General features: G+C 43.6%; 1 long non-coding RNA gene across 2 annotated transcripts in view; it reads right to left on the reverse strand.

Moving 5' to 3' along the window:
* Positions 1-1086: 1086 nt before the first annotated feature.
* The window catches only part of LOC134928243 (uncharacterized), a 377506-nt gene continuing 355492 nt past the window's right edge, over positions 1087-23100 (reverse strand). For both annotated transcript variants that reach the window (XR_010177865.1, XR_010177864.1), the window contains 2 exons: positions 2275-2324; positions 1087-1238 (listed from right to left, as the gene is read on the reverse strand). This is a non-coding gene — a long non-coding RNA (uncharacterized LOC134928243). The remainder of the gene's footprint in view (positions 1239-2274; positions 2325-23100) is intronic.

A 23100-nucleotide genomic window follows, 5' to 3' on the forward strand; every position in this document is an offset into this window, starting at 1 on the left:
CTCCGGGAAAATGGTGCAGTGGCCGTTTTCCCTGAGATTTCTCTACTGCGCATGCGCAGAACTTCGTGAAAATGGCCGCTGGGCCCTTTTCACTGTGTTCTAACGGCGCTGCGGATGCCGGCGCTGGACTTCGGAGGGGTGATTATTTAAAAAATGGGTGCAGTGTGTGCGGTGGGGGCCCCTTCTGGACTCAGGGGCCCGTGTGCACCGCACACACTGCACCCATTATAGAAATGCCAGTGGCTCCTGACATTCTGCTACAAATGCATAATCCCAAATTCCTGAAACTCTGCAGTCTGTGTGCTATTGATACTCTGCTAATCAAGTGCAATCTTGACATCTTGCTACTAGTATGAAATTTAATGTTCTGACTTGGAGAATTGACCTCGTGGTGTGCAGCCACAGCATCCGCCGCCGGCACTATTCATGGTGCAGATTCCGTCTCTGTCCTGGCGGGTGGGTATGGACGCTCCAAGTGCCGCTGTCCTGGCGGGCGGATGAAGACGCTCCAGGTGCCGCTTCGGAAATGAACGCTGACAATAGCGCTTGTGTTGGTGCTTCCGTCAGTGTGTAGATCTGAGCAGGGAGATGACGTCAACGCGTTTCGTCCCATCACAGCTCAGGACTTCCTCAAGACCCGTGCTGTATTTCTGGACACTCCCGCTGGTTCGGGTAAATATAATTACAGCAGCATTCCTCTGCACTGGGACGCCAGTAGCTGAAGGATCGGAGATACCTTGTATCATTTCCTTACAGGCAATTAGCAACTGTTGCAGCTTGATGCACTTTATGTAACATTAGACGGGTCTGTTTAGCATTACAGAATATACTTTTGCCATTCATTTAACAGCGCAAAAAGGACATTTAGAGTGTTTCCTATCAGTGTGTTTGGAGCATATTAATTCACTCCTTGAATCTCATGCTATATTTTATGTGTGTTATTATAGTATCAATTAAAATATAAATATATGTTTTAATTATGAAAAAAAGTTCTATGAGTAAAAGCAGACACACATTTATTTTTATTTTTATTTAATATATATTTATTCAGTTCATCAAGTGCAATATACTATTATCTTCTTGTTCTTGTACCTTTGGGGATCTTGCCAATCCTTTAGTGTGTGCAGCTGATGTACGAATAGGTACTTAATTCATTTTTTATTTGCACCGGGAGCTGGGGTGTTAATCCCCCCCAAAAATAATTTTTTCACTAATCCTGCAGTTGCCTCTGTGAAGACCTAAAGAAGTAAGAAGAAAAACAACAATTAGTATCAGCAAACAATAATTGAATTTGTGGTCAATTTTGACACATAGTTAACATTTTTTAGCTGAATATGAGTGAAAAAATTGGTGGTGGGGGATGGGGAAGGAGGAGTGGCCACTTCTGTATTAGCCAAGGACAGCTGGAACCCATAATCAGGCCCTGGTACTATGACCGTGACCATGATTATTATAGTTCTCCTAAAATGTATATTTCATGAATGTCTGTTTTGCTAGTTTCAAACTAGGTCTGCATTGTCTACTGTAAGCCTTTATGAGGTGGGAACTAGAATCTTTTGAAGATTGAACATCCTGGGACAGTGTTTGCTTGTCACAGTAGGGGAGCCCCTACTCTGGCCTTGGACACAGACAAAGGATAGGAGAGTGTCAGTCTTCCTGCCATAAAACCTATCCAGTTTGGGGGGTTATAAATCCACCCAAAATATGTGAGTTTAGTGTGCTTGAGAGGCAAGCCTAATTTTCATCTACACAGACTTTGTGAAAACAAAAAAAAAACAGTCTTTTTTCAACCTGGATGATGGGGGTTAGTGAGGAAGGAGTGCTTGTGGAACTGTATGGCTCAAAAGCAGAGACTGCTGAGTATTCGCTCTCCAAGGTAGTAGCTTTGTGCTTAGAATGAGTTCCATCTCTGTTCCTGTGGTCTCCCCCACTCAGAATTACCATAAAACCTCACAGTAAGATTATTTAGGTTTTTCTGACTTTTTTTCCTTTTTGTTTACATGAAATCAATGTGTACATATCATAATTGTATGTCTTGCTTATTTACCTTTGCTTTTCTTTGTAACATAATCCTGGAGTTATTTTCTCAATAAATCTTAAACATTCATCAGTGTTATCTCTGTGCTCTATGAATTCACATGCTTAGAGAGGCCCATACTACATGTATGTAATAACTGTGGATCTTGTAAGTGTGGTTTCAGTGTCTGGTGAAGAGTGCTATTCAATACTCTCCATGGTGGTAGCTTGAGTAACACTCATGTGATGACCGCTTACCTGTGTCAGGTTTGTGTACCTTAGCGGGAGCTAGGGCATCTTTCATGCATCTGTGAAAAACCAATAAATTGTTTTGAGCAACCACCGTTTTATATCACTCTGTATTACCTGTGCTTGGTTACGAGATATGCAATATACAGTACCCTCTACAAACAGATGTATATTCAACTCCACATCAGCCCATAATACTGTATTTAGTCAGTGTGATCATTCATGATGTAAAATGATGCAGCGGAGCACATTTTTATTCAGTGCTATTGCTCCTGTTTTTTGCACATACTTTATTAACAATTTGTACGTCTGCCAGTTTTGATGATTAGCACAACCACTGGAGGTCATTTTAATGCAGCACACCGATCATTTTATTTTGTCCCAATGAACCAGGTTGTCTGCCTTGTTCATAGCAACAAATACGGTGCCCAATTCCCACTTCATATAAGGTCTGGACTGGAGAATGAGTAAAAGTAAAGAATCTGCTGTATATTATGAAAAATATTTTCAGTAACATACTGTACTTGTGATCAGAACTGATGGCCAACTGTGCTGTCCTGATGTATTTTGGTAATTATTTTAACCCTAACCCTAACCCACCCCTCTCACACCCTAACTCACTTCTCCTGCAACCTAACCCTAATGCCCCCCTGCAGCCTATCCCTAAACCTTTCCCTAATGCATAAAGATAAACCTAACCCCAACCCCAGTACTTATCCATTGGGATCCATCAGGATTCTGACCATCAGGTGCCGGGATATTAACTATATCCCCCAGATTTAATACTCCAAAAGAAGCCTGCAATGCAATTCAGTATGAGATTAATGTAAAGCACATAACACTCCTAGTCCTAATACTAGATAGTCATAAACAGAATAGCAGCACTAGAGTTTATAGTGTTTGAATGTTATTTATGAAACATCATTCCTTACCATGTTACATTATAGAAGCAATGACCTGATACATTATCCCTATCAGGGACTATCCTATATTGTGTTCTACATGGCTAATATAGCAATCCAATCTCTCTTTAAATATAATATAATCTACAGACCTGCTAGATTTGTGCATCTGAACGACTGTTTCAGGGATGGACAGCCCTGCAATATAACATAAATACATCCTCACAATAACAGCACATATACATGTCATTATTGTGGTGAAATGTCACTGTATTTTGGGGGTCATTCCGAGTTGTTTTCTCGTTGCCGATTTTCGCAACGGAGTGATTAAGGCAAAAATGCGCTAAGTATTTTAGCACAAAACTTAGTAGATTTACTCACGTCCGAACGAAGAATTTTCATCGTTGAAGTGATCGGAGTGTGATTGACAGGAAGTGGGTGTTTCTGGGCGGAAACTGACCGTTTTCTGGGAGTGTGCGGAAAAACGCAGGCGTGCCAGGATAAAACGCGGGAGTGTCTGGAGAAACGGTGGAGTGGCTGGCCAAACGCAGGGCGTGTTTGTGACATCAAACCAGGAACGGAACGGGCTGAGCTGATCGCAGTGTAGGAGTAAGTCTGGAGCTACTCAGAAACTGCTAAGAATTTTCTATTCGCAATTCTGCTAATCTTTCGTTCGCAATTCTGCTATGCTAAGATACACTCCAAGAGGGCAGCGGCCTAGCGTGTGCAATGCTGCTAAAAGCAGCTAACGAGCGAACAACTCGGAATGAGGGCCTTTATCAGTACAGCCTTCATTCATTGCATATGAAACAAATGTGCATTGTGCTGATAGTAGTTGTCAAACTGAATTATTACTATTACTATTTAACATTCTTGAGGACATATTTCCATTCTAAAACCAATATATACCCGTTTACAACAAAAGACCCTTCATGTTATGTACATTTGTTTATTCTGTCTACATTACTGTGAATTTAAAAGCTCTTTAGTATGAACCCACAGCAGAGTAGTAGGACAGCACTAATAATCTTAATCCCATTTGTACCATAAAAGGAGCATGAAATAAAGTATTTATTGAAACTGGCAACTCATAAAACAGAACCAAATTACACTGCCAGTAAGCAACTAAAGCTCATTATGCACTTTTCAATTATAGATTTGTAAACAAAGCCTTGTTATAAAGCATTCAGTATGACAATTTCTTATTCTCAGTTGTCTTAAACAAATATACCAAAATGATTAGTAGTATTTCTATCTTAACAAATAAATAGCAAACTTTTTTTTAACTATTGTATTAATTTTCAAGAACAGTTAATTTAATGTTATGCCAACTACTTTGTCTTCCATTTTCCAAAAGTACTGTTAATTATCTAAGGCGAGTAGTGTTTAGTTGTCTCCCATATCATTACGATATGGGAATTATTAAACCATAAATTTTCCTATAAATTAAAGACATTTATGTTGTTATTATTATTATTATTATTATTATTTTTTGCATTGATTTTTATTGGCAAATCTGACTTAAACTTGATGTATGTTAATTAGGAAGACATAATATCCTTACATCTGAAAAGGTTTATGAAAAGTAGCCACATAATGCCACAAACTGACTTATTGATTAAATATTTACATTCTAGACAAACTGTAGGTGAATCTTATTACTCTCTGGCTGTTACAGTTTTCCCTTGTACAATGTTAGTTTGCTGTGGCCGGAGATGTTTCAGATAGGCCAGCATTTTTTCAAATTAGTTACAGTACATTTTAAAAGATGTTAAAAGTAAATATAAGGTAAATGGTATTGACCAAGTGTAATCATAAATGACTATATAGTATACTATTTTTAACATCTATTTATTTGTTTATATGGAAAACATTCCCTATAGCTTAATTGTGGTAAAATGCTCTTCATTTTGCTCAAATGTATATGTCTTTATTTAGAGAGACTATTGGCTTAATTCAGACCTGATTGCTCGCTAGCAGTTTTTTTGCAGCGCTGTGATCAGATAGTCGCCGCCTACAGGGGACTGTATTTTAGCTGTGCAAGTGTGTGAACGCACGTACAGCCGAGCAGTACAAAAAGATCTTTTGCAGTTTCTGAGTAGCCCAGGACTTACTCAGCCGCTGCGATCACTTCAGCCAGTCCGGGACTGGAATTGACGTCAGACATGCCGCTCTGCAAACACTTGGAAACGCCTGCGTTTTCCAGCCACTCCCAGAAAATGGTTAGTTGACACCCACAAAACGCCTTCTTCTTGTCAATCTTCTTGCGATCGGCTGTGCAAATGGATTCTTCGTAAAACCCATCGCACAGCAATGATCCACTTTGTACACGAGCGATGCGCCTGTGCATTGCGGTGCATATGCATGTGCAGTTCTGACCTGATCGCAACACAGCGAAAAAAACTAGCGTGCGATCAGGCCTGAATAACCCCCTAGAAATATGTCGGAAGGGGTTCCAACCTATTCAATAGAGGCTGATTTTTTCTGACAAGTCAGGAGTTCCCGACTTGTCGGAAAACACGTGGATTGGCGGAATAGTCGCTGATTCAAATGCTTCTGTCGGAAATGGTGCCAAATCTGACAGGTTTTGGCCCCTTTTCCGATAAACTCAATCCGACTTGAAAACAAGTCGGATTGAGGTGAGAAGACAAGCGGTGCTGCAGGCGGCTGGGGGAGCTGAGATTGATGGCCGGTGGGAGGAGCTGGCTGTAGGGGGACATGTCTGCGGCAGAGGCGCAGCAGGGAGAGAGGTCCCCCGGCCAGGCACCTCTCTTCCTGCAGCGCCTCCCCCCCGCCGCCGCAGACATGTTACCCCACAGCCAGCTCCTCCCGCCGGCCGCCGATCTGTGCTCTCCCCGCCGCCGGCAGGCACATCTCTCCCTGCAGCCAGCTCCTCCTGCCGCCGCTGATCTCTGCTTCCCCCTGCTGCCCAGCTTACCACCACCGTTGTTCCACTCTATCCCGCTGCCATCTGCGCACCTGGTCGCTGCTGTCAGCGCATCTGCAGCAGCTGACAGCAGTGGCAGGGCGGTTCCCTATGTACGTCCAAATCCGACAGTTGGATGAGGCCGTCCATTGAATAGGGGTTGTCAGATCCATTCCGACAACTGCACGTCAGAATGGATCTGACTCTTATTGAATATACCCCAAAGTGTCTCTTTAGGGTGTCGATGCTTAGTCAGCAAGTTTTTATATAGAGTGTATGCGCAGAAGTGAATTTATGCATTTTTTTTATATTTGTGTCCTATACTGAGTTGGATGCAACTTGACTGGATCTGTCCATCTATGAAAGACAGCATTTCGGATGTGAACTGGGTGGTGGCACAGAGATTGCATGTGCCAGGTATATGGAGAAGGGAATCCTTTTCCTGATGGATCTCTTGCATCTAGCATGGGGCTGGTGCAAGCGCAAAGATGCTTTTAGTGGATGTTGTAAAATCAATGGGTGGTGTGGCTTTCCATTTGCACATCCCCATTGTTAGTTGCATGGATACTTGAATTAGCATACAGTAGTAAAACAGGCTTCCCCAACTACAGTCACTTTGCTTGGGACTCTGAATCAGCCCATAGAACTGGTTTGAGAAATTCTTTGAAACATCTCTAGTTATCCCTATTGTGTCCATGCCGGACCACAGGACATTCTCCTTCCCATAAGAGAACCTGAAGCATACAGAACTCTGGAGGTTACATAATAGGAAGACTCATATTCTTTATATATACTGTACAGTACAATAAGCTGGAAACTTCTGCTGCATTTGGGCACATGCCAAGGGTGTGTACACACGGTGAGATCCTTGCTATGCCCAATTTTCACTTGCTATTTGCCTTGAACTCCCTGGAGCCCAGATAGCACAGATTTTGACTAACTTTTCTTGAGATATGGACTATGTTTGCTTACGATTTTGGCTTATGTGAGATTTTGGTTTATGTGAGATATATAGTCAAAATCGAAAGAAAAAATCTCACCGTGTGTACACACCCTAACCCTACACCCTGCTACCACCATGCATAGACTGTCATTCTGATGGCTTACTGGGAAAGCTATACCACTCCTTACTCATGAACAGAGTACCTCCAAGTTTGCTCTCCTTCTGTAAATCTAAATCTCAGGGCCCCCAATGACTGTGTTGTTTTTGCTTTAAGTAATAAAATGCTACAACACTGTGCTTTCTATGGACAGATCTTCTTGCTATCAGTCTGAATACAGGGTCACAAAAATATGATGATTGGTTAGGCCCTGGTACAAGGGGGTGGTGTGGACTAGGGTTAGGTGCTTTCTGCCATCTGAGCAGTGGTGCGTGCCAAGTTGGGTGTTGCCAATGCAATCTTTAGGTTTAATTATGTCTCTCTGACAGGCTTGGATACGTTGTGCATGCCAATAATCTATCTGATTATATTTTGCAGCGACATTAGGCACAGCAACAGAACAAATGTACAACCTTTTCCCCTGTACTGTGCCTTACTTGGCCAATAAATGCTTCAGTATAACTTAGGTTTAAATAGTATATCAGTGGTTCCCAAACTGGGTTCCATGCCTCACTGATGTGCCTCAGGGCACTTGCAGGGGTGCCCTGGGTTGGTGGTCCAAGACCAATTCAAATAATTTATGGTCAGAGTAATAAGCAAAACCAGTGCTGGTGGCTGCCAATCATAAAATATGTGGGCAAGCAGAAGTGAATCTTGTGGCCAGTGCTTAAAGTGGTTCTAGAGAGGTGGTGGAACATTCCCCCCCCCCCCCCAGTGCCTTGAAAATAAAGGGACAGCTGCAAAAAAGGGGCCTGGTCTCAAAAAGAAAGGGGTGTGGCTACGCAATAGTATCCCCAATTCACATTATGCTGCTTTAAGAAAACATCACAGTTTGGCAGGGAACCCGCACCTCTGGCCAACTCGGAAGTCATTACATCTGGCCCCTAGTTTGTCTTCTGTCATAAGCCCAATTAATTATTATTTTTATTTTGCTCAAGGTCTAAATGGCTCAAGAGGATATATTTCTTCAGATGAAAAGGAAATATTATTCAGAGAAATGTGAATTGATGCTAGGAAAAAACTCCTTTGATTCATCTGCTTGATCAGTGATACATTATGGTTGAACACTTCACCTTCCTATAAGAAAACTCCAATGTTTGAATACTGTATGTGACTCTTCAAATACTAGTATAAATGAATCAACGTAAAAAATTTTTTTTTCAAAAAAACACTGCCATTGTTAATTTAAACAATACAGTTTCCACTAAAAGTGGCGTATTGACATATAAAATCCTTACTAGTGAGTACATAATTAAACTATGGAGAGCTCTTATTAAACCACAGTGTTCTGACCTTTAAATCCACAAGGAGACTTCATCTACAGTGTTATTTTTTTGTTGTGTATCGTCATGTTACATTGTGTTTTAGTTTACATACTGCATCAATGTATTGACTGACATTTAAGAAAACACTTCTATATCACTATACAACTTTAATACATTGGCTATCTACTTAATCAATTCTATTGACGTCTATGCTATACAGTAAATGTAATTTTAAATATTCCTTTATGTAATTATTTAGAGTATATTTATAGACAGTTCTCAACTAAAACTTCAAAATAATGATGTTATTGAATCACTCATGAAGAATCACTTGCGTTTTTGATTGTCATTTATAAAACAAACCTAAACAAATGAAATAAACCAAATTATTAATGATTTACAATAATCAGAGTACATAATAAGTAGACCAATAAATATTTCAGGTTCTGTCTTCTGGCATCAATTATGAAATACAGTAAGGGTCTGATTTATCAAAGTCTGGAGAGAGGTAAAGAACCAAACAATCAGCTTCTGTCACTGAAAAATTGGGATTTTGATCTCTGGGTTCTGTGTTGTCCTCATGTTTTGTGTATCAGCTACTTATACTGTTATACTTTGGACTATAGTTTTTTCCAGACTATTCCGTGGGATTTGAATTAACTAATGAGTGTTACCTGTTCCAAACGAGGAGATAATCAAATAAAACACTAATCAATGTATAAATACTAGAGATGAGCGGGTTCGGTTCCTCGGGATCCGAACCCCCCCGAACTTCAACCATTTTACACGATTCCGAGGCAGCTTCGGATCCTCCCACCTTGCTCGGTTAACCAGAACGCGCCTGAACGTCATCATCGCGCTGTCGGATTCTCGCGAGATTCGTATTCTATATAAGGAGCGTCGACGACATTTTCACTCGTGCTTTGGAAATTGAATGGAGAGGACGTGGCTGCGTTCTCTCCCTGAAAAGCTCCGTAATCTGTGCTCAGTGTGCTGAAAATATCTGTGCTCAGTGTGCTGCAAATAATCTGTGTTCAGTGTGCTGAAAATATCTACGTTCTCTGCCTGAAAACGCTCCATATCTGTGCTCAGTGTGCTGCAAATATCTGATCAGTGTGCTGCATTGTGGGGACTGGGGACCACCAGTATATAATAATATATACTTTTCTATAGCTTCTATGCTGCTTGTCAGGACACATGGTCACAGTTACACTGCTCTGTACTGATATATACAATAATATAAATACTTTTCTATAGCTTATATACTGCTTGTCAGGACACACATAGGTCACAGTTACACCGCTCTGTACTGATATATACAATAATATATATACTTTTCTATAGCTTCTATACTGCTTGTCAGGACACATGGTCACAGTTACACTGCTCTGTACTGATATATACAATAATATATACTTTTCTATAGCTTCTATACTGCTTGTCAGGACACATGGTCACAGTTACACCGCTCTGTACTGATATATACAGTAATATATATACTTTTCTATAGCTTCTATACTGCTTGTCAGGACACATGGTCACAGATACACTGCTCTGTACTGATATATACAATAATATATATACTTTTCTATAGCCTCTATACTGCTTGTCAGGACACATGGTCACAGTTACACTGCTCTGTACTGATTTATACAATAATATATATACTTTTCTATAGCTTCTATACTGCTTGTCAGGACACATGGGTCACAGTTACACTGCTCTGTACTGATATATACAATAATATATATACTTTTCTATAGCTTCTATACTGCTTGTCAGGAAACATGGGTCACAGTTACACCGCTCTGTACTGATATATACAATAATATATATACTTTTCTTATTTTCTATAGCTTCTATACTGCTTGTCAGGACACATGTGTCACAGTTACACTGCTCTGTACTGATATATACAATAATATATATACTTTTCTATAGCTTCTATACTGCTTGTCAGGACACATGGGTCACAGTTACACCGCTCTGTACTGATATATACAATAATATATATAGTTTTCTATAGCTTCTAGTATTACAGTGCAGCATTTTGGTGACCAACAGTATACATATATAGTACAGTACAGTAGGCCATTGCTATTGATATATTACTGGCATATAATTCCACACATTAAAAAATGGAGAACAAAAATGTGGAGGGTAAAATAGGGAAAGATCAAGATCCACTTCCACCTCATGCTGAAGCTGCTGCCACTGGTCATGGCCAAGACGATGAAATGCCATCAACGTCGTCTGCCAAGGCCGATGCCCAATGTCATAGTAGAGAGCATGTAAAATCCAAAAAACAAAAGTTCAGTAAAATGACCCAAAAATCAAAATTGAATGTATCTGATGAGAAGTGTAAACTTGCCAATATGCCATTTACGAGGTGGAGTGGCAAGGAACGGCTGAGGCCCTGGCCTATGTTCATGGCTAGTGGTTCAGCTTCACATGAGGATGGAAGCACTCATCCTCCCGCTAGAAAAATGAAAAGACTTAAGCTGGCAAAAGCACAGCAAAGAACTGTACGTTCTTCTAAATCACAAATCCCCAAGGAGAGTCCAATTGTGTCGGTTGCGATGCCTGACCTTCCCAACACTGGATGGGAAGAGGTGGCGCCTTCCACCATTTGCACGCCCCTGCAATTGCTGGAAGGAGCACCCACAGTCCAGTTCCTGATAGTCAAATTGAAGATGTCACTATTGAAGTACACCAGGATGAGGATATGGGTGTTGCTGGCATTGAGGAGGAAATTGACAAGGAGGATTCTGATTGTGAGGTGGTTTGTTTAAGTCAGGCACCCGGGGAGACACCTATTGTCCATGGGACGAATATGGCCATTGACATGCCTGGTCAAATTACAAAAAAAAAATCACCTCTTCGGTGTGGAATTATTTTAACAAAAATGCGGACAACAGGTGTCAAGCCGTGTGTTGCCTTTGTCAAGCTGTAATAAGTAGGGGTAAGGACGTTAACCACCTAGGAACATCCTCCCTTATACGTCACCTGGAGCGCATTCATCAGAAGTCATTGACAAGTTCAAAAACTTTGGGTGACAGCGGAAGCAGTCCACTGACAACTAAATCCCTTCCTCTTGTAACCAAGCTCCTGCAAACCACACCACCAACTCCCTCAGTGTCAATTTCCTCCTTAGACAGGAAAGCCAATAGTCCTGCAGGCCATGTCACTGGCAAGTCTGATGAGTCCTCTGCTGCCTGGGATTCCTCCGATGCATCCTTGAGTGTAACGCCTACTGCTGCTGGCGCTGCTGTTGTTTCTACTGGGAGTCGATCGTCATCCCAGAGGGGAAGTCAGAAGACCACTTGTACTACTTCCAGTAAGCAATTGACTGTCCAACAGTCCTTTGCGAGGAAGATGAAATATCACAGCAGTCATCCTGCTGCAAAGCGGATAACTCAGGTCTTGGCAGCTGCGGTGGGGTTAAACGTGTGTCCGGTATCCACCGTTAATTCACAGGGAATTAGAGAATTGCTGGAGGTACTGTGTCCCCGGTACCAAATGCCATCTAGGTTCCATTTCTCTAGGCAGGCGATACCGAGAATGTACACAGACGTCAGAAAAAGAGTCACCAGTGTCCTAAAAAATGCAGTTGTACCCAATGTCCACTTAACCACGGACATGTGGACAAGTGGAGCAGGGCAGACTCAGGACTATATGACTGTGACAGCCCACTGGGTAGATGTATTGCCTCCCGCAGCAACAACAGCAGCGGCGGCACCAGTAGCAGCATCTCGCAAACGCCAACTCGTTCCTAGGCAGGCTACGCTTTGTATCACCGCTTTCCATAAGAGGCAACAGCTGACAACCTCTTACGGAAACTGAGGAACATCATCGCAGAATGGCTTACCCCAATTGGACTCTCCTGGGGATTTGTGACATCGGACAATGCCACCAATATTGTGCGTGCATTACATGTGGGCAAATTCCAGCATGTCCCATGTTTTGCACATACATTGAATTTGGTGATGCAGAATTTTTTTTAAAACGACAGGGGCGTGCAAGAGATGCTGTCGGTGGCCCGAAGAATTGCGGGCCACTTTCGGCATTCAGCCACCGCGTGCCAAAGACTGGAGCACCAGCAAACACTCCTGAACCTGCCCCGCCATCAGCTGAAGCAAGAGGTGGTAACGAGGTGGAATTCAACCCTCTATATGCTTCAGAGGATGGAGGAGCAGCAAAAGGCCATTCAAACCTATACATCTACCTACGATAGAGGCAAAGGAGGGGGAATGCACCTGACTCAAGCGCAGTGGAGAATGATTTCAATGTTGTGCAAGGTTCTGCAACCCTTTGAACTTGCCACACGTGAAGTCAGTTCAGACACTGCCAGCCTGAGTCAGGTCATTCCCCTCATCAGGCTTTTGCAGAAGAAGCTGGAGAGATTGAAGGAGGAGCTAAAACGTAGCGATTCCGCTAGGCATGTGGGACTTGTGGATGGAGCCCTTAATTCGCTTAACCAGGATTCACAGGTGGTCAATCTGTTGAAATCAGAGCACTACATTTTGGCCACCGTGCTCGATCCTAGGTTTAAAGCGTACATTGTATCTCTCTTTCCAGCAGACACAAGTCTGCAGAGGTTCAAAGACCTGCTGGTGAGACACTTGTCAAGTCAAGCGGAATGTGACCCGCCAACAGCTCCTCCTTCACATTCTCCCGCAACTGGGGCTGCGAGGAAAAGGCTAAGAATTCCAAACCCACCCGCTGGCGGTGATGCAGGGCAGTCTGGAGCGAGTGCTGACATCTGGTCCGGACTGAAGGACCTGCCAACGATTACTGACATGTCGTCTACTGTCACTGCATATGATTCTGTTACCATTGAAAGAATGGTGGAGGATTATATGAGGGACCGCATCCAAGTAGGCACGTCAGACAGTCCGTACGTGTACTGGCAGGAAAAAGAGGCAATTTGGAGGCCCTTGCACAAACTGGCTTTATTTTACCTAAGTTGCCCCCCCTCCAGTGTGTACTCCGAAAGAGTGTTTAGTGCAGCCGGTCACCTTGTCAGCAATCGGCGTACGAGGTTACTTCCAGAAAATGTGGAGAAGATGATGTTCATCAAAATGGAGACATTCACCAGCAATTGCCTCCAGAAAGTACACAGGGACCTGAGATGGTGGATTCCAGTGGGGACGAATTAATAATCTGTGAGGAGGGGGATGTACACAGTGAAAGGGGTGAGGAATCGGATGATGAGGAGGAGGTGGACATCTTGCCTCTGTAGAGCTAGTTTGTGCAAGGAGAGATTGATTGCTTCTTTTTTGGTGGGGGCCCAAACCAACCAGTCATTTCAGCCACAGTCGTGTGGCAGACCCTGTCACTGAAATGATGGGTTTGTTAAAGTGTGCAAGTCCTGTTTATACAACATAAGGGTGGGTGGTGGGCCCAAGGACAATTCCAACTTGCACCTCTTTTTTTTTTTATTTATCTCTGCATCATGTGATGTTTGGGGCTAAATTTTTAAGTGCCATCCTGTCTAACACTGCAGTGCCACTCCTAGATGGGCCAGGTGTTTGTGCCGGCCACTTGGGTCGCTTAGCTTAGTCATCCAGCGACCTTGGTGCAAATTTTAGGACTAAAAATAATATTGTGAGGTGTGAGGTGTTCAGAATAGACTGGAAATGAGTGGAAATTATGGTTATTGAGGTTAATAATACTACGGGATCAAAATTACCCCCAAATTCTATGATTTAAGCTGTTTTTGAGGGTGTTTTGAAAAAAAACACTCGAATCCAAAACACACCCGAATCCGACAAAAAAAATTTCAGGGAGGTTTTGCCAAAACGCGTCCGAATCCAAAACACGGCCGAGGAACCGAACCCAAAACCAAAACACAAAACCCGAAAAATGTCCGGTGCACATCTCTAATAAATACAGTATGTGCTTTGGAAATCGCAGGAAAAAGGACAAAAGAAAGACAGAAAAACTGAGGTGGTTGTGAGATGAATGAAGTAGCTCAAACCTAATGCAGTTTTAGTTATCTTGTCTTTCAATAATGAAATGTAAAAATAAATAAATACAATTTAAGAGTTTTGTAATAAACTAGGTGATTCATCGCGCCCTACGGGCGCTATTCACACCGTCGTAAGGGGCTACGCCCCCTTAACCCTTGCACGCCCTTGGTGCGTGCAATATTTTTATTATATGGTGTATTACCTCCAATCATAATTGTGTGAGTGGTTAAATATTGCACGGCAAAGGGTGTGCAATGGTTAAGGGGTCGTAGCCCCTTGCAATGGTGTAAACAGCACACACAGGGCTTGATGAATCACCTAGTAGGTGCTGTGGTTGGGGGAGTGGCAGGTGCAGGGGAGATGCTGATGGGGTCCAGGGGAGACACGGGTGGGGGAGGAGCGGTTGTGGGCAGGGGAGGGGCAGTTGCGGGTGGGGGAGGGGCTGGTGCATTGGTGCCACGGGTGGGGGAGGGGGTCCGGAGCCACTGCGGGTGAGGGAGGAGTGGTTGCAGGGGTGCCGCAGGTAGGGGTGGGGTGGGTGCAATGGTGCTGCGGGTGGGGGAGAGGGTTTGGAGCCACCACGGGTGGTGAAGGGGGTGTGTGGGGTTGCCACAGATGGGGCCCGTATGTACTGCGAGTGGGGGAGGAGTCGGTAATGCTTCTCCTGCTTCTCCCTTTGGCAGTGGCTTTCCCAGAGACTTGCACAGCAGCCAAGCAGCCAGTCACTATTGTTAGCGCCGGTGTCCCAATGCGCCGCATTACAGGGAAGAAGATGCATGGAATGTTTTGGCGCTTAGGGCTGCTGGGAGCTGTAGTTTATTTAGTGCGTCTACTTCGCTGTAATGCGGCGCGTTGGGACACTGGGGCTAACAAAAGTGACTGGCTGGCAGAACTGACTGACTGGCTCGATCAATGTAAAAGGTGAGAGTGCTATGCAGTGTCAGTGACACTGCACACCCTCTGCACTGCACTGCACAGCACTGTCACCTTTTACATTGATTCAGTGTCCAGACATTACCCTCCATGCTATCACCCACTCTATCCGTTACATTAGCCATCTCGGGGCTTCCAGGCCGGCAGCCCAGGTGCTGTGTTGTGGAGTCAGGGCCTCTGGGGATCTGGGTGCGTCTGTTGCGGGGAGGCACTTCTGTGACATCACACGCAGAGGAGGCTCCAGGGCTCAGAGAGTATGCGGCGCAGGGAGGGCTATGAAAGCCTTCCGCTGCGCCGCTTTCATACACATCTATGCCGGTGGCCGCAGCAGCTTTTGTTCCACCTTCACAATGGCTAGGGAGTGGGGATTGTTGATGCCGGAGGGGGCAAGCAGACTGGCAGCAGGACATAGGATGCTGCAGTAAAAGGATTTCCACCCCCCTATTTACAGTGCAAAGACTTGCTGCAGATGCAGTGGCATACCCTCAAACTGTACCTTTTTGGCAGGTACAGTACCTTTTTTTATGGTCTGTACCGATTTTTGGCTCTCCAAACTTCCATTGAAAGTATAGGAAAAGGGGCGTGGACACACCATTTTCCCATGGCCATGCCCCTTTTTCGAATTTGTAGTGATTTTTATGTGTAAATTGTTGAAGGGTATGTTGCTGCAGATGCAGTGGGCCTATTTTGGGGTGTGGACCTGGAGCTACAGCTCCATTAGCCCATTGTTAATCCTGCTCTGGGAACACACAGCAGCCAAAGGGCAGAGCCTCCCATTGGATGTAACCTGTGTGTGTGGGAGGGCGTTTCTTCCCCAATCAGCTGTGGACTGGGTGTGATGGTCTATCACACCCAATCCACAGCTGATTGGGGAAGAAACGCCCAATGAGAGCTCCTAGCCACGCCCAGCATTATACACACAGGCACAGAGTCACAATTCTGGGCTATTATATAGGAGATGATACTTAAGAAAAGAGCAGCCAATCGGGAGTGGTCTCTATCTTGTCAGATATAAGAGACTGCTCCTCATTGGCTACCTTTCTATGAAGTATGCAAGCTTACTGAGCATTAACTAATTTGTGATTGGAGTTCCTCGGATGTAGTCCAAATTATTTATGTTTCTTTTTTTTTTCTCCCAATAGAGTATTCTTTTTTTCTCCAAGTAGATTATAAAGAAGAATATTGTAGGTAAGTAATAAGAAATACCTATACACTTTAAAAAATATTAGAGAGAAGTAATATTATAAATTATACTGTTGCCAAAATAATTATATTTTAATTAATCTAATAATAGTAATCAGTAGCATTATTATTTATCATACATTATGTGGGGGCACTATTATTTATTACAAACTGTACAGGGGGCACTAATATTTGAGTATCATTTATATGTGGCGGCTATTATCCATTATTATTATAGATACAGGGGAAATATTCTTTATTTATTTATTTTGTACTCATTGATCATGGAAAGATTTTTTTACATCATTAATGGTAGTTTGCCTTAGAAATCATCAAATTTCCTCAAATCTCATTGTCTATTTCAGTTACAGGGTAAATACTGTCTGCTTTTGCATGTAGACCACAAATGTAAGACAGATTTATTTTTGCACTGCAATTTATATTTCAGTTTGAACACACCCCACCCAAATCTATCTCTGCATGGTATTTCTGGCCCACCTGCAATGCATCATGGGTTTGCCCAGTTGATTGCTTTTTTGCTTTACTTACAAACATGAATCAGACCCTTAGGTGTAGCACAGATTTGTACATACCATATCAGAAATGTAAGGGGTGTTCCTGGACGGTGACTGTGACTGGTATGTAACAGATGGCTGGCTAAAAATACGCATGACGATGTTGTGTCTTATGGGAATTTCACAGGCGTGTTGTTAGGAGCTGCTGCGTACACAGATTGACAGTTGGCATCACATTCCTTGCAAAATGAAATGCCCGGATCTACACCAGGGCCCTCACCATAAATACACAGGTCCGTCTGGAGCTGCATCCCACTCAGAATCAGCCCAAGACTGCTTCATGCTTCTAACAGGATACCTTCCCATTCCTTTTGTGGCATAAATTCCTGCTCCACTTGTGCTTGGAACAAGAGTTTTCATGTTCTTTTGATGACCTCTCTTTGGGGGAGATGTGCCAAACAGTCTAAATAGGACAAGTGGAGAAGTTGGCCATAGCATTTCAGTTTCTAGCAATCATTTATAGAATGTACTGATACATAATATCTAGGAGATGATTGGTTTCTGTAGACATATTTTCCACGTGTTTTCTTTAGAAAGTTTAATACATCTCCCCCTGTTTCATCATCAACCTTGGTGTTTCTTCTCCATGAATTTTGTTGTTCAGCTTCCCTAGGGGGTTATTCAGACCTGATCGCACGCTAGCTTTTTTTGCAGCACTGCGATCAGGTCAGAACTGCGCATGCGTATACACCGCAATGCGCAGACACCGCACAGGTACAAAGCGGATCGTTGCTGTGCAATGGGTTTTACGAAGAATCCATTCGCACAGCCGATCGCAAGGTGATTGACAGGAAGAAGGCGTTTGTGGGTGGCAACTGACCGTTATCAGGGAGTGGTTGGGGAAATGCAGGTGTTCCCAAGCGTTTGCAGGGCGGGTGTCTGACGTCAATTGCGGCCCCGGACAGGCTGTAGTGATCGCAGTGGCTGAGTAAGTTCTGGGTAACTCAAAAACTGCACAATGTTTTTTTGTACCGCACAGCTGCACATGCGATCGCACACTTGCACAGCTAAAATACTCTCCTTTGTAGGCGGCGACTATCTGATTGCAGGACTCCAAAAAACTGCTAGCGAGCGATCAGGTCTGAATCACCCCATAGTCCACAGAAAACACCACTTTCTAGTCTATGAAGATCATCAGTTTCTACACGTGCTCATACTAGTCCCACTTAACAGCAGCAGGGATTTAGTAATCCGAGAAGAGTATTTTCTCCATGGCTTCAAGTCTGATTGAAGGTTTCGATTTAAAGCAAATTTCTATGGAAGGATTTGCTTGTAGCTGGAAATAATCTTTAGTTCACTTTCAGCCTTTCATCCACAATCTAAAAGGAGACCTAATTTACAAAGCATACTTTGTGCAATATCTCAAAATACTTTATTAATATTACAGCATAACTAATGTTCTATACAGTTTCACTTCTGAAATCCCCTTTTTCATTAATTATCCCAGGTCACAGGTTCTCAAACTCGGGGTAATTCAGAGCTGATCGCTGCTGTACGTTTTCGCACAGTGGGCGATCAGATTTGAACTGCGTATGCGCATGCACCGCAATGCACCAGTGCATCATACAATAGCATCGGGCATCTGTGCCTAGCGACGGGATGGTGCGAAAAAAAACTATTGCACGGGCGATCGCAAGGTGATTGACAGGAAGAGGCCGTTTGTGAGTGGCAACTGACCATTTTACAGGAGTGTCCGGAAAAACGCAGGAAGGATCAGCCGTTTTCAGGGAGGGTGTCTGACGTCAGCTCCGGCCCCGATCAGCTGCAAAAACTCGCAGCGGCTACGTAAGTCCTGGGCTGTGCAGAGACTGCACATACTTATGTTTGTGCAGCTCTGCTCTGAAAGCGATCGTCCGCTTGCACATTCCTCATACCCTCCCCCTGTAGGCGGCAATTATCTGATTGCAGGGCATCAAAAAACGCAGGTCTGAATTAGAGATGAGCGGGTTCGGTTCTCAGAGAACCGAACCCTACCGAACGTCACTACCAGAGCCCGGATCCGAGTCAGGCTAGGGTTTTCCCACCTGACTCGGAAACCAGAACGAGGCAAAACATCATCATCCCGCTGTGGGATTCCCGTGGGGGTTTGGATACCATATAAGGAGCCGCGCGTCCCCGCCATTTTCACTCCAGTCCTGGAGAGTGTAGTGAGAGGACGTGTCTCCGTCCTCAGTGTCTGCGCGGGCGGGAAAGTGGGGTGGCGATTACAGTGCTTGTGCTGCTCAGTCCAGTGTAGTGTCTTAGCTGCATCAGTCAGTCCAGTAATCAGTCACAGTGGTGTCCTCTGCTGCCATATGTCCAGTGCTGCTGTATAATAAGTTCCTTACAGTGTTGCAGTGTTGTCCTGCATCAGACCTGTGGTAGTGTCCTGTGCTGTATATTATTTACTCCAAATAAAGAGGTTATTAACATTTAATACAAATATAATTTGTACAGGGTTTGCCCTGTGTGGTGTAGGGGTACGCTCGCCTGTGCTGCATATTATTATAATAGCTCCAAATAAAAGGGTTATTATTATCCAAATTAATTTGACAGGCTTTGCAGTGTGTGTGTGTGTGTGTGGTTTAGGGGTACGTTCTCCTGTGTCACCAATATTGTGCATGTATTACATCTGGGCAATTACCAGCATGCCCCATGTTGTTTGTGCCGCACAATTGTGTCGCTTAGCTTAGTCATACAGCTACCTCATTGCACCTATTTTTCTTCTTTGCATGATGTGCTGTTTGGGGCCTAGTTTTCTTAAGTGCCATCCTGTCTGCAACTGCAGTGCCACTGCTAGATGGGCCAGGTGTTTGTGCCGCACACTTGTGTCGCTTAGCTTAGTCATACAGCCACCTCGGTGCAACATTTTGGCCTTAAAACAATATTGTGAGGTGTTCAGAATAGACTGGAAAGGAGTGGAAATTAATGTTATTGAGGTTAATAATACTGTAGGATCAAAATTACCCCCAAATTCTGTGGTTTTAGCTATTTTTATGTTTTTTAAAAAAATCATCCAGGTCCAAAACCAAAACCAAAACACGAAAGGGTGATTTTGGCAAAACCAATCCAGATCCAAAACACGAGGATGGAACCAGAACCAAAACCAAAACACAAAACACGAAAAGTGCCCACCGCACATCTCTGTAGTCTGAATTACCCCCTCAGTCCTCAGGATCTAACACAGTTCATGGTTTTCAGGTTACCTGTGGATTTTTAAAATATGAGATATTTGTTACATGAATTTTCAAATACATGGGAAGCTGCTGAGCGGCATCAAGGCTTCTCCGATATCAGAAGCCCTACACTACCTAATAGCAGTGCCCACATAGGGCCATGTGATTTGTCTACAGTAAGGCCTCATGATAAAGGCTCATACAAAATTACATCCAGATTGAGGACTAGCTTACCTGAGAGCCACTCCTAAGATCTCCCATAAGCACTACAAGGACCAGCATGCTGACACAGGTTCAGATGACTGGATCGGGGGGTGGAGGGTTTTAGCTGGCAGCAAAAATATCACAAGCTATGTCCATGCATGCAATATTTGATAACATCCTTGCAATAGGTGTAGTATGGTATGCCGACGGCCGGGATCCCGATGCCGGAATCCTGACTGCCGGCATACCGACAGATGGGTGAGCGCAAATGAGCCCCTTGCGGGCACGGTGGCATGCTATGCCCCCTCAATAGACCCCACCCCCTCATCAGACTGCACCTCCATTAGGGCTGCTTTCATGAATTTCCCAGGCTGGTTTTCCATCCCAATCCACCCCTGTCTCATACTAACATATAACATGCATCGCGGGAGACTGAACACTAGAGGCCAAATTGACACTCTAGTGTACAGAATAATGCATATGCGCAATCTGCGGTACCTCAAAGTGCCTGGACCACTTGCCGTCGGTGTCAGGAAAGGGAGGGATGAATGCACATAAAACCCCTAATAAGAGCAGACCCCTGACAATGAGCAGAGAGGCTACAGAAGAAGCTGATGAGTGCTCTGGTTTGCCACAGATTCTTATGTAGCAATTTCTAATCGGTCGACTGGAAAATAAGTCATAATACTTTCACTAGGAGTGAAAGTATTGAGTGTCGAAGTCGAAAATATTTCAGCCATACACATCACGAACAAACTCCACACAGATGGCCTCCGTGTGCGTGCGCATGCTCGCAAGCTGCGTATAGCCGCTCACGCGGTAGTGCGTATTAGTGCGTGGTATGAGTAATTACGGTAGCATTTGTAATCGCATGGAAAAGCCACAAAGACACATTTCATATTTAATCCACATAGCGTACAATTTACACATAGTCTACATGCACCACACCAGCGAGTTACACTTGCTTAAAGGGTATAATAATAAAGGGATTCACCTTTACAGATATGAGGGGACAGAATTAGGTTAGGGGGTGGTGTTTGGTATCCAGCTGTAAGGTATTTTAAGACCAATATTCCGCTATCAGTTTGCGGAAGATCGCATGCTCCTGCGAATAGATATGTGCAGGAGCAGAATATTAATATCAACTGTATGTACTGTACTCCTGATATTCGGCGGGAACCCAGTGGAGACCAACTGCAAGTGCACCTGGACCAGACATCGCCCAACTATTCAAACCGACCTATGACCTCTCCTGTACTGTAAATGACCGTCCCAGTGACCTATAGGTGAAGAGATTACAGTTTCTATTGTATTAGGTTTTGGACAAATGTATAAAAGGCCAGCTGCAGGCCCGGTCATTCACATTCTCTGAAGGTCATCTACCTTGATTGACTGAGGACCGGATCGGGTAGCCCAGGCGAACAAACGTAGGTACCATTGACTGTAGCCTTTTCTCTTGTATTGTATTATTGTTGTAACCCCCTGCTAGTAAATAACCATTGGTGGGTTGGACCCCAACATAGTTTTAAAATACAATTTGGTGTCATGTCCCTTTTCCTGCTAAGGTTTAAAGTGTATTCACAGCCACTCGGGCTGCTGCATTGTGCTATCTGTGTATAGGCCTGTGTACGCAAACTGTGTACTTACTACGTCCGTTCGGCGTTGGTACGCAGAGTGCGCACACGGTACGATCTTGTGTACGTAAGGTGTGTAAACAGTACAGAGGTTAAGGATTAAATAAAGCAGTCGCAGCGGCTTGAACTTTAGTGAAATAAGGTATTGCTTTTTGTCCTATAAAATAATCAGCATTCACAATTGGGGCTCCTCCAGTTCACTACATACTCACAGATTTTCAGCTAATAGTACAGACTTTGATCTACCAAAGGGTGGAGACGCATCTTAAGATAAACCTTTTTCTGGTTGCTTGGGTGTTCTTAAACCCTATTATTCTGTGTTGTTAGATCACGTCTGTAACTGCAGTCTTAAGAGATGCTGGTGTGAAACCCGGAGACAGGAAGAAAACTGTTTATTATCTCAGTGTAATATTTGGCGCGAAAAAGCGTACACAGGGCGTACCGATACTTTGCATACCCTCTCACATATTGTTGCCACAGGTATAGATTATTAGTTCATTTTAGAGCTGTGTGAAATCGGATACAGTGGTTTGCTATATAGATACATTTGATATAGTATATTAAGGGCGTAATTGTAATAGCACAAAACACAGTTCTGGCCTAGTCATTACGGTTTACACAGAACCAGTGTGGGTTGTGTTTAGTGGGCGATAGTAGTTTCTATTGCTCACATTTATAGAAGTTGTGTGGTTTTTACTACGTACGCACGCTGCTACACGTGGTACGGAACGTGAGGACAGCGTACGAAAACGTGCACATGGCGCAGGGTCGCACACGTGGCATAGCGGTATGCACGTTTGCGTGATTACGCAAGCTTGCGTGCGCATGATAGAATCACACAATAGTTGTTCAAATAAGGTGGGATAGTACACTTTTAATACAAATAGCACATAAATATCTGATTTCAAAAGCAGATTAGTGTAAGACTTTTGTCTAAACTATACTGCCTCTGGGGTAAAGCTGCCAATCAGAAAGAGTGGATTTTTT

This window comes from Pseudophryne corroboree, chromosome 5 (assembly GCF_028390025.1).
Source record: "Pseudophryne corroboree isolate aPseCor3 chromosome 5, aPseCor3.hap2, whole genome shotgun sequence".
NCBI lineage: Eukaryota > Metazoa > Chordata > Amphibia > Anura > Myobatrachidae > Pseudophryne > Pseudophryne corroboree.